The sequence below is a fragment of the Pinus tabuliformis genome, chromosome Q (assembly GCF_031772625.1).
Source record: "Pinus tabuliformis cultivar Carrire ecotype Pingquan chromosome Q, CPIR1, whole genome shotgun sequence".
In the NCBI taxonomy this organism is placed as follows: Eukaryota; Viridiplantae; Streptophyta; class Pinopsida; order Pinales; family Pinaceae; genus Pinus; species Pinus tabuliformis.
In genome coordinates this window covers 21,683,749-21,709,441 of record NC_142296.1, presented here as the reverse complement: position 1 = coordinate 21,709,441, position 25,693 = coordinate 21,683,749, and positions in this window count along the sequence as shown.

Below are 25,693 nucleotides of genomic sequence, written 5' to 3'. Positions count from 1 at the left end.
TGGCCATTAAATAACACAACAGTCAGTTCTTCATCCAAAGCATTCCAGCAGTCTTTGATTACAGAGCTCTCAAAATATACAGCGCAAGTCTCGAATGAGGATTATCAACCAACCAACCCTTTAAACAATGAATTAGGGTGGTTTATATAGAGAAAATATCTAAAAACATCTATTACAGCAGACCTTAAACAGGTCTGAGGGAAATGAGTTTTTTAACCTAATCTTGTCCTGAAATTAATGCAAGAAGATATTTATTTGAGCTGCGCTGGAGGCAGCTGCATCAAAATGAGTTAATATTTGTCCTTATGGCCCTGTGCTATTCATTTAGCCATAATTGTGCTTCGGTCTTTGATCCCCTGCTCTTGAGTGGTTTTGATGTGCATTAACTGTGATCTGAGAGCCTTAAATGGCTTCACCGCTTTCTTTGACTTTGCTTGGGGGCCTTTAATGTTCACCTGCTTTGATATTGCTGATCTGATACTCTTTGCCGCTTCACTGATACTCTTTAATTTAATCTGGGATTTATCTTTCCTTTGATACTCTTTTACAGTTGAATCGGGCCACTTTCTCTCCCTTGATGTGCTTGAAACTGTCAAATCACCCCTTTTCTGCCCTTTCAAGGCAAAAAAACTGCTACAAATGCTTTTCGTGGCCTCTAGAATGCTATCGGCGCTGGTTGATTGAATATGAACATACATGAAGAAATCCTGTTGCATCTTGCTAATTTTTGGGTTTTGCAGGTAGCCGAGCCATGAGAAGCCCTCCATTTTGATCAATTTTTCTTAGCGATGTGCGATTAGTGCTAAGTGCTAATCGCACATCAAAAACTGCCTCAGTTTTTCATTTCGGGCATCCTTTGCTGCGATTTTCGCCCTTCGCGCCTTTTTCGGTGATGACGTCAGCATGATGTCAGTGGTGGGTCCTGGTACGACAGTGACGTGGCAGGGTGACGTGGCAGTACGGAAGGGTGACGTGGCACAGGACACAGTGGCGGGGTAGGGACGAAGGCAGATGCGGTGGCAGTGACACGTAGCAGTGGGGGGTCGACGCAGAGGTGACGTAGCGCTGACGTGGTGCTGACGTCAAGGGCGGAGAGACAGAAGGCGGTTTGTGGTTTCATCGGACCGCCTTCTGTACGAGAGTGGTAATTGTCAGAGGAGCTCCGATGCAATCAAGGGCGGACACGCGTCCATTGTACGGTGGGGAAACCGCTAGCCTATCGGAGGCTAAGCGTCGGACGTCGGGGCGGCTTCGAAATCGCCGAGAGCCGTTGGATCTGGGTGGGCGGATCGGAGGGCTGACAGAGTGCAGAGCTGGCGGTAGGTTTATGTGCGGGGGCCCACCCGAATATTAAATTAATATTTATGTGGCAGGGGGGGGGTCAAAACTTTGGGTTTTGTGGGTTATGCGCTGGTGGTGTTAAAATCTTTTATCAAAACATTTTAACACTAAACTTTAAAAGATGAGCGCGAGAGGGTAAAAATGATGAAATTTTATGGGTAAAGGGGTGAGGAAAGAGGTTATTAACTTAACCAAATGTTAGGTTAATTCCAGGGTTACAACGCGGAGGGCTAATGCTAAGCCCCAAATGAACTCAACATTTCCCGAAACTGATGTTATAGGGCTATAGTGTCAGGGGATGGGAATATGTACATAGGGGAGCTATTTAGTGCTTTTTAGTAAGGGGAAGGGGAAATAGATAGGGATTTACATAATAATGTTAGAAGTTAATATGAAAATGACAAGAGAGCGCTAAGTATATAAATCTTAGGCTACAAAGGGGAAATAGGACTTACAGAAGAAATATGAGCACGTTTAAGCAAATCATATCTTTACTTAGGCAAATGTTATGACAAATGATGAAACTTAAGAGATATCAAGCAGATCTTGACCTCTTTGGGGAGGTTAGTGAATGATTTGGGGAATAAGAAGAAGGGAGAGTTAAACATGCCTCGCTTGAGCTTCTCCAAATGAAAAACTGCCTCATAATTATGATCTGAATAGATATGACACTTGAAAACATGAAATGGATCACATAGCTTGATTCTGCAACCACAAAACTACTTACCCAACCTACTTACCTAGCATTTTTTCTTCTTTTTGCATGGGTGCACTTAGACTTGCAGACCCTGATTGTCTTCTTTTCTTTTAACTGCCCTCCTATCTAAAATCAACCCTTATCTCTTCCAAGGGCCCAGATTAAGCAGTTGGGCTCCTTCATTTCTCTACCTAGCTACTCATCTGCCAAGCTTTAAACTGTTTGGACAGATATTCATTCTCTATCTTCTAAAACAAGCAATTTAAACCTAGGGAAGCCAAGATTAAGCAGTTTGGCTTTCCCTTATCTGTAAAACTCTTCAAAAATGGTATGATTCTTCAAAATGGAACTTCTTGGAAATATGGAACCTTACAGCATGACAAGATGACATATTTGGCATGAAAAACAGTCAATCATGAAATGTGAAACCTATTGCAATAGGAGGCTAACACCTTGGGATCGACTAGGCCATTGACATGAATGGGGTGATCAATTTGAAGAAGCGAACAATATCCTTTAAGAGAAAAGTGCTCCGCATAGTGGTACCTCTGGACCCTGCAGAAGGATAGCGCTATACTGATCCAGTCCGCGATTATGAAAGTGATGATGAATTGGACCAGATTTATAAGATAAGGATGTGAGATCAAGATTGGGTGAATCCGATAGCTGATGGACATATTGCATGGGACAAAGAAAGATCCTACATGTCAGATCCAGATGAGGAATTGGAACACTCGTAGAATTGATTGCACGAAGTGTCTACGATGTGTTGTAATATGATGACTAAATCGTTGCGCTGTGTATCGTCGAAGGTAAGAAGTCTGCCTTATTATGATGGTTTAATTGATGTTGATAAATTTTTGGATGCATTTGAAAGAGAAGTGCCAGAGAAGCATCACTTCCAAGCCTTGGGCTTGGTGTTATGCGCTATGCCCGCGAGATGTTGGGGTACGCATAAAGACAATTTTGATGGATGGCGCAAATATAGAAGAATGATGAGGGTGTGGTTTGGTCGCCCAAAGGTGCGATTGATGTAGAAATATGATGGGAGGAGTGATCCGCGTGATCACTTAGCAAAATGGACTGATGCTTATGGAGTAGAACCGCAACTGGAGTGGGTTCATTTGTTTTGTCACACTTTGGATGTGATACCAATGAATTGGTACTTGGAAACAGAGCCTCGCCACGGCACAGATGAATGGGATATTTTGAGACAAGGATTCTTAATGACATTTAGCTTTGAAGATGGATTCGAGTGTATTGATGAAGCGTTGCAGGAGGTCAAGGCAGTGATATTTAGAATCCCGTAGGATCCCTTGGATTTGATTCAAATAGATTGGACCACCCAGCTGCGCCATGCATTGGAGTGCTACAATGTGATTGCTGGAGAAGAAGAGGAGGATCCAAGGAAAATTAATATCCCAGAGAGAAAAGGTCACCACGAAGTTGATGGGTCACAGATAGAGAATCCAGATATCACCACGCCACTGAAAACTAGACAAGTGAACATTGGAATAGAGGCAGAGCTGAAGTTTGCGAAAATAGTGGACTACTAGGATGATGCTATGGTGGATAAGGTCGCTGATTTGCTTCACGAATACCAGGATTTGTTCCCTACAAAGTTTTCAGACTTGAAGGGGATAATAGGTGATTTAGGAGTGATGAAGATAAAGTTGAAACACGACGTGAAGCCTGTGAAACAGAGGCCATATCGCCTTCATCTTAAGTACAAGGAAAAGGTCCGCTTGGAATTAGACAAAATGTTGGCAGCAGGCATTATTGAACCAGTGGAGGAGTCCGATTGGGTAAGTCCTATGGTAGTCCAGGAAAAGAAGCAGAAGGATGAGATACGGATCTGTGTAGATCTCAAGAAACTGAATGATGCTTGCATACATGACCGTTTTCCAACTCCCTTCATCGATGAAGTGCTGGATAATGTTGGCGAATAGGAAGCATATTCATTTACTGATGGGTTCTCTGGAAATCATTAGATAAATATTGCGCCGGAAGACAGGAGTAAGATGACCTTCATGACTGAGTGGGAATGTTTTCAGTATATGGTAACGCCTTTTGGACTGAAGAATGCGTCGACAATCTTTTTTCACGTAGTAATTACGACATTCAAAGAGTTCATTCATAAGTTTTTGGAGGTATACTTTGATGATTGGACGGTGTTTGGACTGGTCAAATGCCATGTAGCTAGTTTGCGCTTGATATAGGATACCTGCTAGAGGTATCAGATTGCGCTAAACTTGAAGAAGTGTCTATTTTGCGTCCCTTTCGAAATCTTGTTGGGTCATGTAGTGTGCATACAAGGATTAATGGTGGACCCAACGAAGATCATGGTTATAATTAGTTTGGAGGCACCAAGAAGTGTTAAACAGTTGCGTGCAACACTAGGTCATTATCAAAAGTTCATTAAGAGCTACACCCATATTACCGTGCCGATGGAAAAACTATTAAAGAAGGATGCTACATTATGTTGGAATGAGGAATGTCAATGGAGCCTGGATGTGTTAAAGGTGAAAATGGTCACTGCACCGATCCTAGTCTTCCCGGATTGGAGGAAGGAATTTCATGTGCATGTGGATGCATCATGCATTGCGTTGGGGGCAGTGCTAACACATGCCAGTGAAGGAGAATTAGATCACCTGAGAGCATTTGCGAGAAGGAAGCTATCTAAGGTTGAAAAGAACTATTCGACGACGGAGTGCGAAGGGTTGGCTATGGTGTACGTGCTCCATAAGTTTAGGCATTACTTGCTAGGTGGGCACTTTAAGATGTATACAGACCATTCTGCGTTAAATTACCTAGTGAACAAGCCTGTGTTGGGGAGGAAATATGCAGATGGCTTTTGTTGTTTCAGGAGTATGATTTCAAAGTCATTGTGAAGCCAGGGATACTGAATGCTGGACCAGATCATCTGTCGCGCATTGAAATAGGAGAGGAGCCTACTGATTTCGAAGAAGGGCTGCTTGACGTGCAGCTCTTCACAGTGCGTGTGGCAGACAATCATTTTGCAGACATCATCCACTTCCTGACTACAGGAGCAACTCCAAAAGGATACACGAGTCAACAGAAGAAGGAATTGGTGGTGCGTGCGACAAATTTTATTGTTATTGTAGGTCACTTGTATAAAATGGGGTCGGATGAGATATTGCGACGATATGTGCATGACTTTGAATGTAGCAGTATCCTAGCTGAAGCTCATGGAGGAGCTGCAGGAGGCCATTATGCAAGAAAAGCAACAATGCAGAAGATTTTACACGTTAGGTTGTGGTGGCTGACATTGCATAAGGATTCCAAAGCGTATTGTAGGGCATGCGATGCATGTCAGAGGACGGGCAGGCCATCGCGGAGGGATGACCTACCTCTTAATCCGCAAGTGTCATTGCAGCCATTAAAGGATTGTACAGGGGAAACAACAACGAAGTTCTTGTCCTGACGATGAACCACACTGGTTGGTTCGAAACGCGTCGACAAATGGTATTCCATGTGATTTTTGCCGAAGAATCTTCTCTAACTTGATATGGATCACAAAAGCCTAAACTCTATTAGTGAAGTTCTTATTTGAATATGTGCTAACCAGGTTCGGTTGCCCGAAGATTTTGATGAGTGATCGCGGTACACACTTCCTTAATGAAACAATGAACGTGCTGATGGAAGAGTTCCAAGTGTATCATCAAAAGAGCATGCCATATCATCCTCGGGCTAATGGGACGATGGAAGCATTTAATAAGATATTGGAGAACGCACTGACAAAGGTTTGCAATGTGCAGAGGAATGATTGGGACGTGCATGTACCAGTGTTGCTATGGGCTTATAAAACTACTTGTAAAATGCTGACTGGACAGACATCGTTTAGGATGGTCTATGACGCAGAGGCTATAATGCCTATGGAGTTTATTGTGCCTAGCTTATGCATAGCGGTGTTCACAGGAATGGTGGACGCAGAGCCTTAGAAGAGTGGCTCGCGCAACTGATAGAGTTGGAGGAAGATAGATTCTTGGTTGGGTTCCATCAACAAGTTCAGAAGGAGCGCGAAAAGGCATGGCACGATTGACACATCAAACTGTGCACCTTCAAGGTAAATGATTTATTTTTATTATATGACAGCAAATTTGATAAATTTATAGGAAAATTTCAGATGCATTGGCTGGGGCCATATGTGATCAAGGAGATTACCAATGGTGGAGTAGTTCAGCTTGTGAAATTGAATGGAGATCCATTTCCAAGAAAGGTAAATGGCAGCTGATTGAAGCCATACAATGGGGATCTGGCCAGATGACTATATGAAAGTAGCACAGTCTTAATGCTCTAGGAAGCTGCAAGGAGGCATGGGACTATAAACTACACTACCTGGGTTGTAGAGATGTGCAATGAGGGGTCTGCGTGGAATAGAAGGGTGTCACAGTCTCAATAGACGTGCGAAGGGAGTTGCGCTATAGGATGAGAGACCGCACAATGTAGCTAGAAAGTGACCATTGCTATCATTGTTCATGATTTGACTACCAAAAAACGGTTAAGAGGAGCGGGCGGCTGGAATTTATGGCATTTAAGGCTAAAATCAAGTGTGAAATCTTTGGAAATGTGCCTCCAATCTCATATTTATGAACGTATTTTGGGGAGAATGGTTGAATTTGAATTCGAAATTGCCTATAAATTACCGATGGCCGTCCATTGAGAAACACTTTGCATTCTGAGAATTTCTGAGTGTTGTTGTCTGTTGCGTGAGCTCTTTGCGAATTTTCTTGAAATCCCTGTGTCTGAGTCCGATCAGAACTTCATTAACAACATCATGTTTGAACCAATTGAGACCGCTAGTACTGGGGGCGCTGTCGCCTCTGAGGGAGCTGCCTATGAGGTCATAAGTATGGAGGTTCCCACAGTAGTGCCTAAGGTGTTGAGGTCGCCTAGGCCGAAGCCTACGCCGCTGAGAGAGGCTCCCAAGAAAAATAGGGATAAACAGAAGAAGACGCTCCCAGTGCATGAATCACCAAGGAAGCATGCAGCCACACAGGCTCAGTGGAAAGAAAAGCCGACTACGCAGGAGAAAGGCAGAGTGGTAGAACTAGAGGCCGATGAGGGCACGGAAGACATAGATGTTGAGGGGGTAGACCCCATTTCAAAGTTGTTGGAGTACATCCCTTCGCGCCAAGGAAAGGTGAAGGTCCCGAAGGACCCAGATGAGGGATAGTTCCTCCTGAACACACCCCTGCTGCCAGAAAAAATCACTTTTGAAGGTCCGTGCTTGGCGCGCGTCCCACATATGAAACTTGAAGATTGGGATTTGGGAGACATTGAGCAGTTTCCCCACCTGGCTACTGATACCTTCATGAAGCGAGTATTCTACAAGGAGTTTGGTGTCACCACACTGGAGCCGGTGGAATGGATTCATGGGGTAAATAAGGCAGGATTATTGAACTTGCTATGGGTGCCTCACTACCACTGCGCCCCTATAAATTTGACAGTCATTAAGCTGTTGCTGTGCCTTGTGCATGGCAGATTCTTATGGTTGACTGAGCCCATACCGATCACTGATATGTTGATCCATAGGATCACATTGTTACATCCTGCAAAGGCATTTGGCAGAAAGACGGGCAAGCGCGACCTCACCGAGAAGATGAAGGAAAAGTTCAAACTTGTCAAGAAAGCAAGTGGGTAATCTATTTCCAGTATTACTAACCCCGCAGTGAAGGTGGCCACCCAAAATTTGGCTAGCAAAGTGATGAGGAAGTGCTACGCGGACAAGGTGCTGACACCAGTAGTTTCGTGAGAAGCTTAGTGTGCAGAGGGTGTACAGTTTAACTGGGCACGCTACCTGTATAGAGAATTCCCCGTGAACTGTAGAGAGGCATAGGACCAAAATAAAACTTTCCATTACTCGTGGCTATTACTACCAATTGTGCTGGTCGCGTGGGAATTGCTAGAGGAGAACCAGTTTCCTCCAATTCAGACGGATTTACTAGAATTAGCGAAGTTTGCTTCACTATGGGCCACAAAGACGTGCGGGTTTGAGAAACTAAAGTTTTTTAGGTATTAATGGAGATGAGCATTCATATGGCCATCAAATGAAAGCCGCAGTTGTCGCCAACCATTTTTGAGCAGTTATTTGGGTATGCGGAGTTCAAAGCAGACTTCCGCCACGTTTACATCTGGGCGTTGAAGGATCCGGACTAGAAGTGCTATGATCTCCCCTACTTGGCTATAGAGGATGCCAGCATAGAGGTCCTCAAGCAATGGCCAGCTGATTGGCACACACCATCGAATTTGGTTGCCAGGACTAGAAACTCCGCAGAGAAGTAGAAAAAGGAAGTGACCCGACTGAAGGTGCAGCAATTGGAAGAAAATAGGAAGAAGGAGACTGAGGAGAACGTCCACGCAGAAGAGGAGCGCGCTACAAAGGAGAAAGTAGCTCAAGAAGAGTGTGGCTCTGGCAGAAGTAAAAAATATCCTTCACCCCAAACAGAGGACGAAGAACAATCGGAACATGGAGGCAAAGATCTGGAGAGCACTCCTTTTTGTGTAAAGAGGCATAGGGAACAAGAAAAGGAGGGACATCGAAAGAAGACCAAAGCCTCCAAATCATCGCTCGATCCAATCACCTTGACGGAGGGTGACTTGGATGATATTGGAGATAAGGTAAGGGATACGACAACAAAACTATTGCAATAGTTTGAGCAGTAGTAGAAGAAGGCACTAAGTACCATACAGACGGGTCTGCGCGAGCTGAAAATCCAAACAACTAGACTACAGGCAGGTGCAGGGCATAACAATGTGACATCAACTAGTTTGGCATTGGGGACCACTCAAGCAGCAGAGTTGGTTCGATCCTTGGATCTTCAGGCAGTCGTGCTGCCAGATAGAGCTCTGAGCATGGAGGCGGAAGTTGACAAGCTTACTTTCACCGCTTTAAAGAATATTGGTTTGAACTTGGCCATGCTCCCCAGTGAATTCCTTCACACACTACAAGCAGGTGTGATTGAAGAGCTTAAGGCCCGAGAGCAGTGCACACTGAGCATGATCAGCGAGAAGAAAGTCAACAACGGACATATATTCGTTTAGAAGATAGCTGCGCCAGAAGCATGGAAGAAGGCTCAGGAGAAGAATGAGCAAACCACAACCATGGTAGCCGAAGCATGTAGAACCGTTCCAGAACTACATATCCCAGACAAAGCGCTAGTGGAGGCCAAGATTAGAAAATTGGTTGTAGGTGTGCGCGATACAAGGACAAAGATGACCAAGGTTCAGTTTGAACTGAACCTCAAAATCACAAAGCTTGAGTTGAAGTCACATCCTTCAACTCCACCAGAGGTAAAAGAAAAGCGCGAGGAAGCTATAAAGGACGCAGTTGTGATAGTAGATGTCGCGGTGGTGGATTGCACTGCACTATTTGAGCAGTCTATGGAAGTCATTATGACTTTGCAGGAGGATCCTAACTTGCAGAGGTTGAACACAAAGGCCTGGGATTTGCAGCAGCAATATGACGAAGCAAGAGCGATGACGCGTACCGTTTCTATATCATAGCGATTGGCTAAGCTGCATGAGGCAAAGCAGTTGCTCGAGTAGGTGGAGCCACTGCAACAGAAAGAGGTGGTCCTTAAGGTCAGATTGGGGCCTTGGCTGGATGAGGCCTATGCCATCTCTGCCACCATTGAAGAGAAGTTGGCAGGCCTACAAAGGACAAAACAGAAGGTAAAAGAAGACAGTGTAGGGCCAACAACAAAGCAGCTGGTTGAGCAGCTCAAGCAGGTAGCCACGCAGAGCGTGACTGAGGTAGCAATGGCGCAAGTTGTGCTAGGAGGTCTTTGTAGTAAGATCTCCATGTCAGCAGAGTGACTTGGGGGCGAGTCACGATATTTGTGTTTGGGGCCTGTTAGGACAGGATCCCCTAAGGGTCAATATTAGGGCAAAAGCCCAAGTTTTGGGGTAGAAAGACCAAGTTTTTGTTATGTAAAGTGTAAAGTCTCCGCAAGTTGTGGTCACGGAGGGCATAGATAGTAGGTGTCATAAAGGGATTTTCCCTTCTTTTATGTAAGTTGCGTCGGCTTGTATAGACCTACCCATGGTCCGCAGACCATGGGATTGTATAAAAATGAGAGTCTTAGAGAGTCTAAGTAGTAGGTAGTGGAAGTTGATGAATGTAATCGGTCATTAGAAGTGAAGAGCGAAGAGTCTTAGAGTAAAAGAGAGGCTCTGCAGCTATGTGCGCAAAGGCCTAGAGTAGAGTCCGCAACTGTGTGCGCAGATCCCTGCAGCTGAGTGTTGAGGGTAGACTTGAGTCTGTAAGAAAATCTGCAGTATTAAAAAGAGATTATTCTAGAAATATCTGTGTTTTGTCCGTTTACTTCTGTTATGAATGAATGTGTTGACGTTGTGATGAATATTGGGTTTATGATTTAATATTGTATTGATGTGCGATTCTGCATGGTTTACATTGTTATATGAAAACAAGTAATAATATCTGTTTACACGAAGAATATATTAATACATGTTAAAGATATCAAACACTTAAAAAGACCTGGGTAATAACAGACTTAGGAGTGATTACATAGGTGCGTAAGTGGTGGATTTACCAGTTTAGGGTCCGCGAAAGACAATTGTAGACCTTTGCGAAGGGCTGGAGGTTGATAATAGGAAGTTATATCAATAAGCCTTAAGGGCTTATCGATCTTTGCAAAGGAAGGTTTAGGGCATAAAACGACATCATAATCATCTCTGGGTGCAGAGACTTGGTTCCATCATCCCCCCATACTACTTCGGGTGAGACTTCAATCCGCGCTCCACGGATTGATGGTGAAAGGGCCAGTAGTGTAGGGATTTGTTTGGAAAAATTAACTCTGAACTTGGGTCAGGACCCACTAAGCCAACAACTACTAAGCAGGGAACTATGAGAATGCCACAAGAATGGACGCAGACGAATTTCGAAAGGCTAGATATCTGAGGGAACAAAGGAGGGCATGGATAGCTCGTAAATGGTGGGAGAGGGATCTACAGGAAATTAAGAGGCGACATAAGAGTTTACACCAAATAGGAGCGGTGTTAAGAGATCTGGAAGAGGAAGAAAGTGTGGAAGTTTCTCTAGTGGGAAGATTAGAGATGACTGTAATGAATATGGGTCTAAAAGGTGACAGAGACCCACCCCCACCAGTAGAAATGAAAATGTCAGATGGAATGGGCCACCTAGGCTATGAGGAAGGCCTAGAAGATGACATGCACTATGCTATAATGAGAATATTTGCTGAAAATGATGCATCTAATGGAATTAACGATTTGGCTTCCAAAATCTCATGTAGTATCTCCCCCAACCTTCCCCTGGTACTCTATCATAATCCTGATAAATTTCTATCTAAGTTAATCAAAACTATAAGAGCTCACAGTGTGCATGCTAATTATAAAGCTAGTTCTAGTAGCAGTGGAACTAGTAATAGTGGTACGAACCTACAAGGATCATTGTAACTTGGGTTGCGGGGATTTGTACTCCTTCCACAAGTGTAGTCAAATATGTCGGGATCATTCTCTAAGTATCCCAAGTTCTTTGGTAAAGGGACCAATGATGTAGAGAAACATTGGTATCTATGCAAAGCCATTTGGAGGACCCACCAGACACCTAATGATGTAAATTTAATGGAATTCTACATCACTCTCAGAGAAAGAGCATTTAGATGGTTCATAAAGTGGTCGGAACTATACCGGAATCCAACTATAGATGATGTCAAGAGGTCATTTGTGCAGTAATTTAAGCTTCATCAGATCAATCGCAGGGGCTGTTTGAAATATGGGAGATAAAACATCGGGAAGGAGAGACCGCATAGGAGTTGATGCAAAGATTCAAGGATGTGATTGGTAAATTGAGCTAGCTGATAGACCCATATCATCAACAAGATTGGTTCATTAAATAATTATTACCCCTTACCTAAACACCGTTGATTCAATAGAAAATTGACATGCTACAAGACGCGTTGGAGAAAGCGACTCAGATTGAGGCCATGGTGGGATATCCACATGAGTGTCGGGGGGGGACACCTCATGATCCTTCCATATTAGGTCTACAACATCAAATTGAGAACATGATAGAGAAGTTGGGGGATCCGCAACCGGCACAACAAGAGCGATCGAATGTATGGTGTACTAATTGTTTAATGGAAGGTCATGTTTCTATGGAATGACCAAGGTTGTGGGGCCCAAACACTACATCTACACGAGTGGGACCACCTGGATATACACCCACTGCAGGAGTTATACAGATAGAGATGCAAGGATTTTACATAGGGCATAGCCAATTTCATCCGTTTTCGAATCAATAGAATTCAACACAAACTGAGTACTGTGAGATACGCAGATGATATGGGCGTCCCCCTAATCTTTTTCCAATACTACAAAAATACTCCAATATTACAAACAACAGCTTTTGTGAATTATGTGCTTCAATAACTCATCATACTGATTAGTGTAGGGCATTGGATGCCCTAGTTGACCAGTTGGACCAATCGGCCTTCCAAACCAATGAGATTCCTCGAGAATGAGGATGAGGAGGAACAAGGGGAGGTAGGATATGAGGCAGAGGCCTAGTTCATTGTTATAAATATGATCAAGAAGGGTAGTGTGTGCGAGATTTCCCACTACCCAGAAGACCATGGTACTCTTAGTGCAGGGTCAACACACATGCAACAAAGGACTGTCCACATTTGATTGCTAGTTGGGAGGAACGCAATCGCCACCAGGGGGGAAATTAATCAATGAGGAACCGAGGTTTCCAGAGACATGCCACCTCTCAAATATCAAAATAGTCACCCATGGAGGAAAAAGGACTGGAGCTGACATAGGAGCCACTAAACAACCCAAGATTATAAGACCGACTTCACTAAAACACTCATATGACCATGAACTGTAGAAGTGGCATTACAAGGAAGCCACATAGACTTTCAACAAATTAACACTAGGTGGAGGGCTGCAGGATTAGTAGCAATGATCCCTTAAAGCTAAGAACCCTGACCCACCACAATCCAATGCTCTACCCATAGAAGAAGGGTTCGGATTATTTCTGCAAATTGTGAACGACGATAAGATGTTGGGATAGTTGTGGAAAACTATGAAATCTGCTATCACAGAAGGGGTGGATGAGGGAGAAATCACCTCTGCCAACCTACGTGAAAGACACTCTAGGAGGGTGCAGAGGAACAATAAGAGAATCAGAAGGGAATTCCGAATTTACGCTTAGATTTCGGGTTTCCAAATTAAAGACACCATGTTGGATCTAGGCTCAGATGTAATTTTTTTTCCAATAAAGACTTGGGAAGCCCTAAGATGACGTTTTCACCAATCTAACTGCGTATGGAAAATCAATATTGTATCCTCCTGGTCAGATGACTAGAAGACATGGAAGTTGATATAGTGGGGGTGAAGACCTATGCAGACTTTGAAGTGATAGACATCATGGGGGACAAGGACCCCTACCCAGCGTTGCTTGGGATAGACTAGGATTTTGAGAACTACTCCATAATTTATTTAAACAAGGAACTAATGACTTTTTAAGTAGAAGGGGTTAGAGTGATCCAAACCCTAGACCCTTATCAAGGAATGAGTTTGATAGAACTGACAAATGGCAGGGAAGAACTAGGATTTTTGGATAAACTATATAGACTAACAACTGGAAGAAGGGAGGATTACATCAATCCAAAAACAGAAGGGTCCATTAGCTAGCAGAGCGTTCAGAGTTCAGAGGTCAGCTCAGAGGCCGATTAGGATGATTGGAAGTGAGGTGGATACAAGATCAACACTAGGCATTGTGCCACAACCCGTCGGATTAACTGGATTGACATTGAGGTACGAGAATTCCCTATTTTCAATTCTATAGATTCAGTTAATTCTTTTATCAACAGAGTTGAAGAAACTGTTCTTGAGGAACACAAAGTGCCTCTACTGAATGTCACATTACGAGAACCATCTCAGAGAATGGGAGAAGAAGGCTCAAGAGAAGAATGAGTGAACCACAGTCGTGGTAGCCGAAGCATGCAGAACCGTTCTGGAACTGCATATCCTAGACGAAGCGCGGTGGAGGCCAAGATTAGAAAATTGGCTGCAAGTGTGCGCGATGCAAGGACAAAGATGGCCAAGGTTCAGTTTGAACTAAACCTTGAAATCACAAAGCTTGAGTTGAAGTCGCATCCTTCAACTCCACCACAGGTTAGAGAAAAGTGCGATGAAGCTGTAAAGGATGCAGTTGTTATAGTAGATGTCATGGTGGCGGATTGCACTGTGCTATTTGAGCATTCTATGGAAGTCATTACGACTCTGTAGGAGGATCTTAACCTGCAGAGGTTGAAAAAAAAGGCCCAGGAATCACAGTAGAAATATGATGAAGCAAGAGCGACGACACACACCGTCGCTATATCACAGCGATTGGCTAAGCTGCATGAGGCAAAACAGTTGCTCGAGCAGGTGGAGGCAGCGCAACGGAAAGAGGCGGTCCTCAAGGCTAGATTGGGGCCTTGGTTGGATGAGGCCTATGCCATCTCTGCCACCATTGAAGAGAAGTTGGTAGGCCTACAGAGGACACAACAAAACGTAAAACAAGACAATGTAGGGCCAACAAGAAAGCAGCTGGTCGAGCAGCTCAAGCAGGAAGCCACACAGAGTGCGACTGAGGTAGCAGTGGCACAAGTTGAGCTAGGAGGTCTCGACAGTAAGATATCTGTGTCAGTAGAGTGACTCGGGGGCGAGTCACGATATTTGTGTTTGGGGCCTGTTAGGACAGGATCCCCTAAGGGTCAATATTGGGGCAAAAGCCTAAGTTTTGGGAAAGAAAGACCAAGTTTTTGTTAAGTAAAGTGTAAAGTCTCCACAAGTTGTGGTCACGGAGGGCATAGATAGTAAGTGTCATAAAGGGATTTTCCCTTCTTTTATGTAAGTTGTGTCGGCTTGTAGGATTGTATAAAAGTGAGAGAGTCTTAGAGAGTCTAAGTAGTCGGTAGTGGAAGTTGATGAACGTAATCGGTCATTACAAGTGAAGAGCGAAGAGTCTTAGAGTAAAAGAGAGGCTCTGAAGCTATGTGCGTAAAGACCTAGAGTAGAGTCCGCAGCTATGTGTGTGGACCCCTACAACTGAGTGCAGAGGGTAGTTCTGAGTCTGTAAGAAAATCTAAAGTATCAATAAAGAGATTATTCTAGAAATATCTATGTTTTGTACATTTACTTCTGTTATGAATGAATGCGTTTACATTGTGATGAATATTGGGTTTATGATTTAATATTGTATTGATGTGTGATTCTTCATGGTTTACATTGTTATATGAACGCAAGTAATAATATTTGTTTACACGAAGAATATCTTAATACATGTTAAAGATACCAGACACTTAAGATAACCTGGGTAATAACAAACTTAGGATTGATTACATAGGTGCGTAAGTGGTGGATTTACCTGTTTAGGGTCCGCGAAAGACAGTTGTAGACCTTTGCGAAGGGCTGGAGGTTGATAACAAGAAGTTATATCGATAAGCCTTAAGGGCTTATTGATCTTTGCAAAGGAAGGTTTAGGGCATAAAACGACATCATAATCATCTCTGGGTGTGGAAACTTGGTTCCATCACCCCCCCATACTACTTCGGGTGAGACTTCAGTCCACGCTCCACGGATTGATGCTGAAAAGGCCGGTAGTGTAGGGATTTGTTTGGAAAAATTAACTCTGAACCTGGGTTAGGACCCACTAAGCCAACAACTACTAAGCAGGGAACTATGAGAATGCCACAAGAATGGACGCAGATGAATTTCGAAAGGCTAGAGATCTGAGGGCACAAAGGAGGGTATGGATATCTCGTAAATGGTGGGAGAGGGCTCTACAGGCAATTAAGAGGCGCATAAGAGTTTACACCAAACAGGAGCGGTGTTAAGAGATCCAGAAGAGGAAGAAAGTGTGGAAGTTTCTCTAGTGGGAAGATCAGAGATGACTGTAAGGAATATGGGTTCGAAAGGTGACAGAGACCCACCCCCACCAGTAGAAATGGAAATGTCAGATGGAATGGGCCACCTAGCCTATGAGGAAGGCCTAGATGATGACATGCACTTTGCTATAATGAGAATATTTGCTGAAAATGATGCGTCCAATGGAATTAATGATTCAGCTTCCACAATATCAAGTAGTATCTTCCCCAACCTTCCCCTGGTACTCTATCATAATCCTAATAAATTTCTATCTAAGTTAATCAAAACTATAAGAGTTCACAGTGTGCATGCTAATTATAAAGCTAGTTCTAGTAGTAGTGGAACTAGTAATAGTGGTACGAACCTACAAGGATCATTGTAGCCTGGGTTGTGGGGATTTGTACTCCTTCCACAAGTGTAGTCAAATATGGCGGGATCATTCACCAAGTATCCCAAGTTCTTTGGTAAAGGGAACGATGATGTAAAGAAACATTGGTATCTATGTGAAGCCATTTGGAAGACCCACCAAATGCCTAATGATGTAAAGTTAATGGAATTCTAAATCACTCTCAGAGAAAGAGCATTGAGATGGTTCATAAAGTGGTCAGAACTATATTGGAATCCAAATGTAGATGATGTCAAGAGGTCATTTGTGCAGTAATTCAAGCTTCATCAGATCAATCTGCAGGGGTTGTTTGAAATATGGGAGATAAAACATCGGGAAGGAGAGACCGCATAGGAGTTGATGCAAAGATTCAAGGATACGATTGGTAAATTGAGCTAGCCAATAGACCCAGATCATCAACAAGATTGGTTCATTAAATAATATTTACCCCTTACCTAAACACCATTGACTCAATAGAAAATTGACACACTGCAAGACGCGTTGGAGAAAGTGACTCAGATTGAGGCCATGGTGGGATATCCACATGAGTATAAGGGGGGAACACCTCATTATCCTTCCATATTAGGTCTACAATATCAAGTTGAGAACATGATAGAGAAGTTGGGGATCTGCAACAGGCACAACAGGAGCGATTGAATGTATGGTGTACTAATTGTTTAATGGAAGGTCATGTTTCTATGGAATGACCAAGGTTGTGGGGCCCAAACGCTACATCTACATGAGTGGGACCACCTAGATATATACCCACTGCAGGAGTTATACAAATAGAGATGAAAGGATTTTACATAGCGCGTAGCCAATTTCATGCGTTTTTGAATCAACAGAATTCAACACAAATTGAGTACTGCGAGATATGCAGATGATATGGGCGCCCCCCTGGTCTTTTTCCAGTACTACAAAAATACTCCAATGTTCCAAACAACACCTTTATGAATTATGTGCTTCAACAACTCATCATACTGATTAATGTAGGGCATTGGATGCCCTAGCTGACTAGTTGGACCAATCGGCCTTCCGAACCAATGAGATTCCTCGAGAATGAGGACGAGGATGAACAAGGGGAGGTAGGATATGAGGCAGAGGCCCAGTTCATTGTTATAAATATGATCAAGAAGGGCAGTGTGTGCAAGATTTCCCACTACCCAGATGACCATGGTACTCTTAGTGCAAGGTCAACACACATGCAACAAAGGACTGTCCATAGTTGATTGCTATATGGGAGGAACAAACTGTGAGCAGGGGGGAAATTAATCAATGAGGAACCGAGGTTTCCAGAGAAATGCCCCCTCTCAAATATCAACATTGTAGGTTTTAACCCCGTACAGAAATTACCTGCATACAAATTCTAAAACACAGAAAATAAACAATGCGAGAGCATAACACATAAAACACATATACACAGAGATTTTCCCGTGGATCCCAAAACCGGGTCTACCAGCTTGATTTTTCATTATATCCCTTTCAATGTTACAATACATATTTATACATGCCGAAGCATCCAATACCATGGACCAAAAACCATCGCATCGAAAACCATGGACTGTAAACCATTGCATCCAAAACCATGTGCGAAAAGCATGTACAAGACCATAGGTAGGTCCGCCCAACCTATCATAGGGTCCAAAACCAAAATTTTCCGGGGCACTGCCCTAGACCCCATAGAGTGGGGTTACATGTACCCCTCAAACCCCCTGTAACTCCCCTCGTTACGCAATCGGCACAACGAAGGGAGGGCTCCACCCCCCCTCTAACCCCTCGTTTAACTACGTGGGCTAGTCGTGGAAAGAATATAACACAACCCAACATTCTCCCACTTGTTGTTTTCTTTCCACAGGGGGCCACAAGAGAGATTAGTCATTTATCCAGCCCTGCAATGCCCATTGTTTCTCTACACCAGGAGAACTTCTCAGAGCTCACAGATTTTGTCAATGCACCTGCAGTATTCTTCAAAGTGTCCACCTTTACCAGCAACACCTTTTTTTCTTCTATCATATCCCTCACAAAGTGATATTGAACATCAATGTGTTTTGTCTGTGAATGATAAGTAGGGTTCTTTGCCAAGAAAATTGCACTTTGGTTGTCACAGTCTATCCTTATAGCTCCCTGTACTAACCCCATACTTGAACACAATCTCTGCAACCAAACCGCTTCCATGCTTGCATGAGTGGGTGCCATGTATTCTACCTCTGTAGTTGATAGTGCCACTATAGATTGTTTCTTACTCATCCAACTGACTGCACCTCCAAATAGGTTAAACACATACCCACTTTTAGATATTCTCTGATCCAAATCTCTAGCCTAGTTTGCATCAACAAAGCCACGAATATCCAACACTCTATCCAATCATAGTATTCCTTGGTAGCACAAACCATAATCACTAGTGCCACACAAATACCTAAAAACCCGCTTCACTGCTGTCCAGTGCTCCTTCCTTGGTTTTGACATAAACATGCTCAATACTCCCACTGCATGTGCAATGTCTGGTTTAGTATAGACCATCACATACATAAGGCTAGTGACTGCACTTGCATATGGAACACGGGACATATCCTATTCCTCTTCTTGTGTTTTCGGACACTATTCAGTAGATAACTTTACACCTACAGGAATAGGAACCTTCACCGGTTTACTATACTGCATATTAAACCTCTGCAATATTGTCTCTACATACTTCCTCTGGTTTAACCAGAGCTTCCTCTTTGCCCAGTCTCTTTTGATTTCCATGCCCAAAATATAGTTTTCAGCACCAAGATCTTTCATGTCGAATTTGGAGGACAATTGTGTCTTCAAATCCTGGATAATTTCTTTGTCATTTCCAACCAGCAACATATCATCCACATACAAGACTAGATAAATAACATGGTCATCAATTAATTTAAAATGCACACAGTGATTTGCTTTGCTTTTGGTGAAGCCAAGTCCCCGTATAAATGTATCAAATTTCTAATACCACATCCTTGGTGACTGTTTTAACCCATACAAAGACTTCTTTAACTTGCATACCATTTCTTTCTTACCCTTCACCGCAAAGCCTTTAGGTTGCTTCATGTAGATCTCCTCTTCCAGATCCTCGTGAATAAATGTTGTCTTCACATCCATATGTTCTACCTCAAATCAACAGTAGCAGCAACAGATAAAAGTAATCTAATAGAAGTTACCTTGCCAACAGGAGAAAAAATATCACCAAAATCAATTCCCGGCACCTGGGAATAACCTTTTGCTACCAACTGATCTTTATATTTCTCCAGCCTTCCTTCTGCATTTGTCTTCTTCTTGAACACCCATTTGCTACCAACTGGTTTCCTTCCAATCGACAACTCCACCAGATCCCAAGCCTCATTTTTGTGTAAATATGCCATTTCATCAACCATGGCCTCTTTCCAGAGTTTTCCATCCTCTGAATCTACTGCTTCCTTCACAGTTCTGGGATCATCATCAGTAATGGATAAAGAAAAATTTGAATAGAAAGCAGATGGACTATACCTTTCTGGCTGCCTTCTTTCTCGAACTGATCTTCTCACACCCGAAGTTTGTGGCTCTTCATATTTTGATTCCTCCTCTGCTGTAGAGTCCGATTCTTCCTCCTTTAGCTCAAACTCTATCTTCTCAAGTTCCTTTGGTTGAAATTCATGTTTAATAAAATCTTTCACCTCTCTGAACACCACATTTCGGCTGTACACAACCTTCCTTGTTACTGGGTTCCAAAGCTTATAACCCTTTAAACCATCCTTATACCCAATAAAGATGCACTTTTCAGATTTACTATCCAACTTGGTTCGTTTCTCCTTTGGAAGATGTACATATGCATCACATCCAAATACCTTCAGATGTGAAAGAGATGGTTTCTTACCAGTCCATACGTCTTGTGGAGTTTTATCATCCAACGCTTAATAAGGTGATCTATAGACCAAGTAACATGCTATCTCCACTGCCTCTGCCCAGAATTCTTGTCCTAACCCGACACCACTGAGCATGCTTCTTGCCCTTTCCATCAACGTCTTGTTCATTCTTTCTGCAACTCCATTTTGTTGAGGTGTATATGGAGTAGTCTTCTGTTGTGCTATACCACACTTCTTACAGAATTCTTCAAATTCCTTACTGCAAAACTCTCCACCGTTATCTGTCCTCAACACCTTTATCTTCTTCTCTGTTTGGTTTTTCACTAGAGCCTTAAATTCTTTAAACCTGTCAAAGACTTTAGATTTCTTCTTAAGGAAATATATCCATGTATTCCTTAAGAAGTCATCTATAAATGATACATAGTACATAGACTTACCCAGTGATGGAACCTTCACAGGTCCAAACACATCACTGTGCACAAGCTCTAATATTTGTTTCGCCCTCTTACCACCAGAGAGGAAACTCACCCGATTCTGCTTCCCATATACACAATTTTCATAGAAATCAAAATCCAGAGAGCTATTACTCATACCTTCTACCATACCTTTACCATGAAGTATTCGAAGGTCCTTCTCTCCAATATGTCCAAGCCTTTGATGCCACAACATGGCCTTCTCTCCAGAGACCACTAGATTTTTTGCTCCACTTTCAGGAACCACAGAATTGTTGCACCCATCAACAACCGTGCTACCTTGCAGATTGTACAGAGTTCCAGTCCAAACTCCCTGCATCAATACCAGTGCTCCTCGAACCATATTGTAGGTATCCTTCTCGAACACTGTTTTTACACCTACATCATCCAACTTGCTTATAGAAATAAGATTTATGGCTAATGTAGTAAGTGTTCTAACCCTTCCACCTTGCAACTTCAACTTTACTTTTCGGCGACCAACAATTCTAGCCTTCCTATCATCCCCTAAGAAGACATCACCACCATCATATTTCTCATACTTGCAGAACCACTCTCTGTGGGGAGTGAAGTGAAAGGATGCACCTGAGTCAATCAACCATACCTCATGATCTACATGTGTACTTGAAGAAGCCAGGTACACATCCCCACCTTCATCTGAGGTGGTTTTCGCCTCTGCAGAAGGAGCATCATCAGATCCCTTTCCTTTGTTGGGAGCTTTAGATTTATAGTCCCTTTTGTAGTGCCCTTCCTTTCTGCATTTCCAGCACACCACCTTTACAGGTTTTCCTGGAGATTTAGATCTCCCTCTAGATTTAGATCTCCCACTCGATGACTTATTTTTGTTTCTGTTCTGGGACCATCCTTGTACAGACAAGGCATCACCATTCTGGCTCTCCATATTTTTCCGTCTCATCTCCTCCATCAGCAAGGATGAGACTATTTCATAAAACTGCAAGGCAGTTGCATTGCTACCTATTGCAATAACCAGACTATCCCATGAATCTGGTAGAGAACACAACAAACTGATGCACTTATCTTCATCTGAAATTTTAATATCAACATATGCTAATTGACTTACCATAATATTAAATGCTTTCAGATGCTCTATCACCGAGTCTCCATCTTTCATCCTCAAGTTATACAGCTTTTTCCACAGGAATAGTTTATTCACCAGAGACTTAGATTGGTACAAAGTCCCTAACTTGTCCCACAAAGCCTTCGCTGTAGCTTCCCCTGATACATTCAGCAATACTGAATCTGAGACACACAATCGTATTGTGCTCTTTGCCTTCTAATCCAAATTCTTCCATTCTTCATCAGACATTCTTGTTGGTTTAGTACTCGGATCTACCGTGATCCACTGATCTTTATCCACCAACAGATCCTCCATCTTGAGTTTCTACAACTCAAAACTTTGACCATTAAATTTCTTGATCTCTATCTTTCCACTGCTCGCCATCTTCTTTCAGCACCAGAATCGATCCCGCAGATCGCCCACTGAATAGGGTCTACCACAGGCCTGAGCGAAACCCCTCAGCAACAAAGGCATCACCTTGAAGCTAAAACATCTCTGATACCAAACGTAGGTTTTAACCCCGTACATAAATTACCCGCATACAAATTATAAAACACAGAAAATAAAAAATGTGAGAACATAACACATAAAACACATATACACAAAGATTTTCCTTTGGATCCCAAAACCAGGACGACTAGCTTGATGTTTCATTATATCCCTTTCAATGTTACAATACATATTTATGCATGTCGAAGCTTCCAATACCATGGACCGAAAACCATCGCGTCGAAAACGATGGACCGAAAACCATCGTGTCGAAAACCATGTGCGAAAAACATGCACAAAACCATAGGTAGGTCCGCCCAACCTATCATAGGGTCCATAGAGTGGGGTTACCTGTACCCCTCAAACCCCCTATAACTCCCCTCGCTATGCAATCGACACAACGAAGGGGGGGCTCTGGCCCCCCTCTAACCCCCTAGTGAACTACGTGGGGTAGTCGTGGAAAGAATATAACACAACCCAACAAACGTAGTCACCCATGGAGGCAAAAAGACTGGAGCTGACATAGGAGCCACTGAACAACCCAAGATTATAAGACCGACTTCACTAAAACACTCATATGACCATGAATAGTAGAAGCGGCATTACAAGGAAGCCACATAGACTTTCAACAAATTAAGACTAGGCGAAGGGCTGCAGGAGTAGTAGCCATGATCCCTTAAAGCTAAGAACCCTGACCCACCATAATGCAATGCTATACCCATAGAATAAGGGTTCAGATTATTTCTGCAAATTGTGAACGACGATTAGATGTTGGGACAGTTGCGGAAAACTATGAAATCTGCTATCACGAAAGGGGTGGATGAGGGAGAAATCATCTCTGCCAACCTACGTGAAAGACACTATAGGAGGGTGCAAAGGAATAATAAGAGAATGGGAAGGGAATTCTGAATTTACGCTTAGATTTCGGGTTTCCAAATTAAGGACACCATGTTGGATCTAGGCTCAGATGTCAACAATTTTCCAATAAAGACTTGGGAATCCCTAAGATGACATTTTCACCAATCCAACTATGTATGGAAAATCAATATTGTATCCTCCCAGTAGGATGATTAGAAGACATGGAAGTCGATATAATGGGGGTGAAGGCCTATGCAGACTTTGAAGTGATAGACATCATGGGGGACAAGGACCCTTACCCAGCATTGTTTGGGATAGACTAGGATTTTGAGAACTACTCCATAATTGATTTAAACAAGAACTAATGAATTTTTAAGTAGAAGGGGTTAGAGTGATCCAAACCCTAGACTCTTATCAAGGAATGAGGTTGACAAAACTGACAAATGGCAGGGAAGAACCAGAATTGTTGGATAAACTATATAGACTAACAACTGGAAGAAGGGAGGATTACATCAATCCAAAGACAGAAGGGTCCATAAGCTAGCAGAGCGTTCAGAGTTCAGATGTCAGCTCAAAGACCGATTGGGATGATTGGAAGTGAGGTGGATACAAAATCAACACTAGGCATTGTGCCACAACCCATCGGATTCACTGGATCGATAGTGAGGTACGAGAATTCCCTATTTTCAATTCTATAGATTCAGTCAATTCTTTTATCAATAGAGTTGAAGAAACTGTTCTTGAGGAACACAAAGTGCCTCTACTAAATGTCACATTATGAGAAACGCTAGCATGGTGGTGGGGATTTCACCGCAACCATCTCAGAGAATGGGAGAAGATAAAAACAAGAATGGAAGTCGGATTTCAACAATCAGGAGGGTACCCTCAGGATTTTGTGAAGTATAGGAGGGGCTCTGACCCTCGATAAAAATTGCAAGAATGTGAGGACAGATGGAACAAGGAAGGAATTCCAAAGGCATTGTGGGTGCATGGTTTTATACACACCCTAGGGACCTTTCCAAAATCATGGTATGTAAAGGAAGAAACAAGGAGATATACTGGAGATTGGGATCGCTTCGCTGATCAATTTGTTAGTAGATTTCCCTTCTCAAACAACGATGAAAGGTTGATCGAGGCATTATAGGATGTCAAGCGAAATCTACTTCTAAAATGCCATCTAATAGAGGGATGCATAGATTAGAGAACTCTAGAGCATATATATGATTCTGGATATCATGAGGTCATAGCATGTGCGAGGGTGGACAAAGAACCGAACAAAGATGATTTAGAGGAATTACGACATCTGGAATTCAATGAAACTAAGGGGGAATGAGACATCAAGGATGGGCATGTGATCGATGCTCTGCACCTACTCCCCTTGAAGTTGCATAAACATAACATCCGAACTGATGACAAGCCAAAGTTATCCCTGATTGGAGATTATTGGGACAAGAAAAATACAAGAGAAATCTTTGATCTCTTGAAATAATATGAATATTTGTTCCCATTATCTGTTGCGGAACTTAAGGGGATTAAGGGGTAGTTAGGGGAGATGAATATCATGATTAAACTAGATAGCATCGACCATACCGACTAAACCCGAGAGTTAAGGAGAAAGTGAAAAAGGAGATAGATAAGATGTTAGTAACAAGGCTTATATTACCGGTTGATGAAGCAGAGTCCCTAAGCCCAATCGCTATATAGAATAAGAAGTATTCTACAAAAATAAGGGTTTTTGTGGACTATCACATTTTTAACAATGCCTGTGTTCATGATCCTTTTCCAACTCCTTTCAGTGATGAAGTATTAGACAATGTGGCATGGAATGAAGCCTATTTGTTTACAAATAGATTCTCCATTTATCACTGAGTCAGGATCGCAGAGGAGGATAAGAAGAAAACCACATTTACCACGAAATGGGGGTCCTATGCATATCATGTTATGTCATTTAGACTCAAGAATGCACCCGTGGTGTTCTCAAGGATTGTGATTGCTGCTTTTAGATATTATATCCACAAGTTCTTAGAAGTTTATATGGATGATTGGACAATTTATATTTTGCTGAAGAAACACTCCAATTTGCTTAGAATCATGTTTGATCGATGTAGACAACTGCAGATCTCATTAAACTTGAAGAAGTGCATATTTTTAGTCCCCTTTGGCATGCTCTTCGGCCATATAGTATGCAAGGAAGGAGTATGTGTAGACCTTGCTAAGGTTGTGGCAATCATGAACATGGATCCACCCACAAGTATAAAACGTCTCAGGTCCACCTTGGGCCACACAAGGTAATACGGGAAGTTCATCCACAACTATGTCTTGATTACTGCACCAATGGAGAAGTTGTTAAAGAAGGCTGAATGGTTCATGTGGTCAAAAGAATGTGATGTTGCACTTAATATACTTAAAGAAAAATTGGCATGTGAAACCATCCCGGTTTATCCCGATTGGAACAAACAATTTGATGTTCACATTGATGCCTCAGTTATAGAATTAGGAGTCATCCTGGCTCAGCTTGGGGAGAGAAACCTCAATCATCCCATTTACTTTGCTAGCAAAAAGTTATCTACGACAGAGAAAAACTATACCACA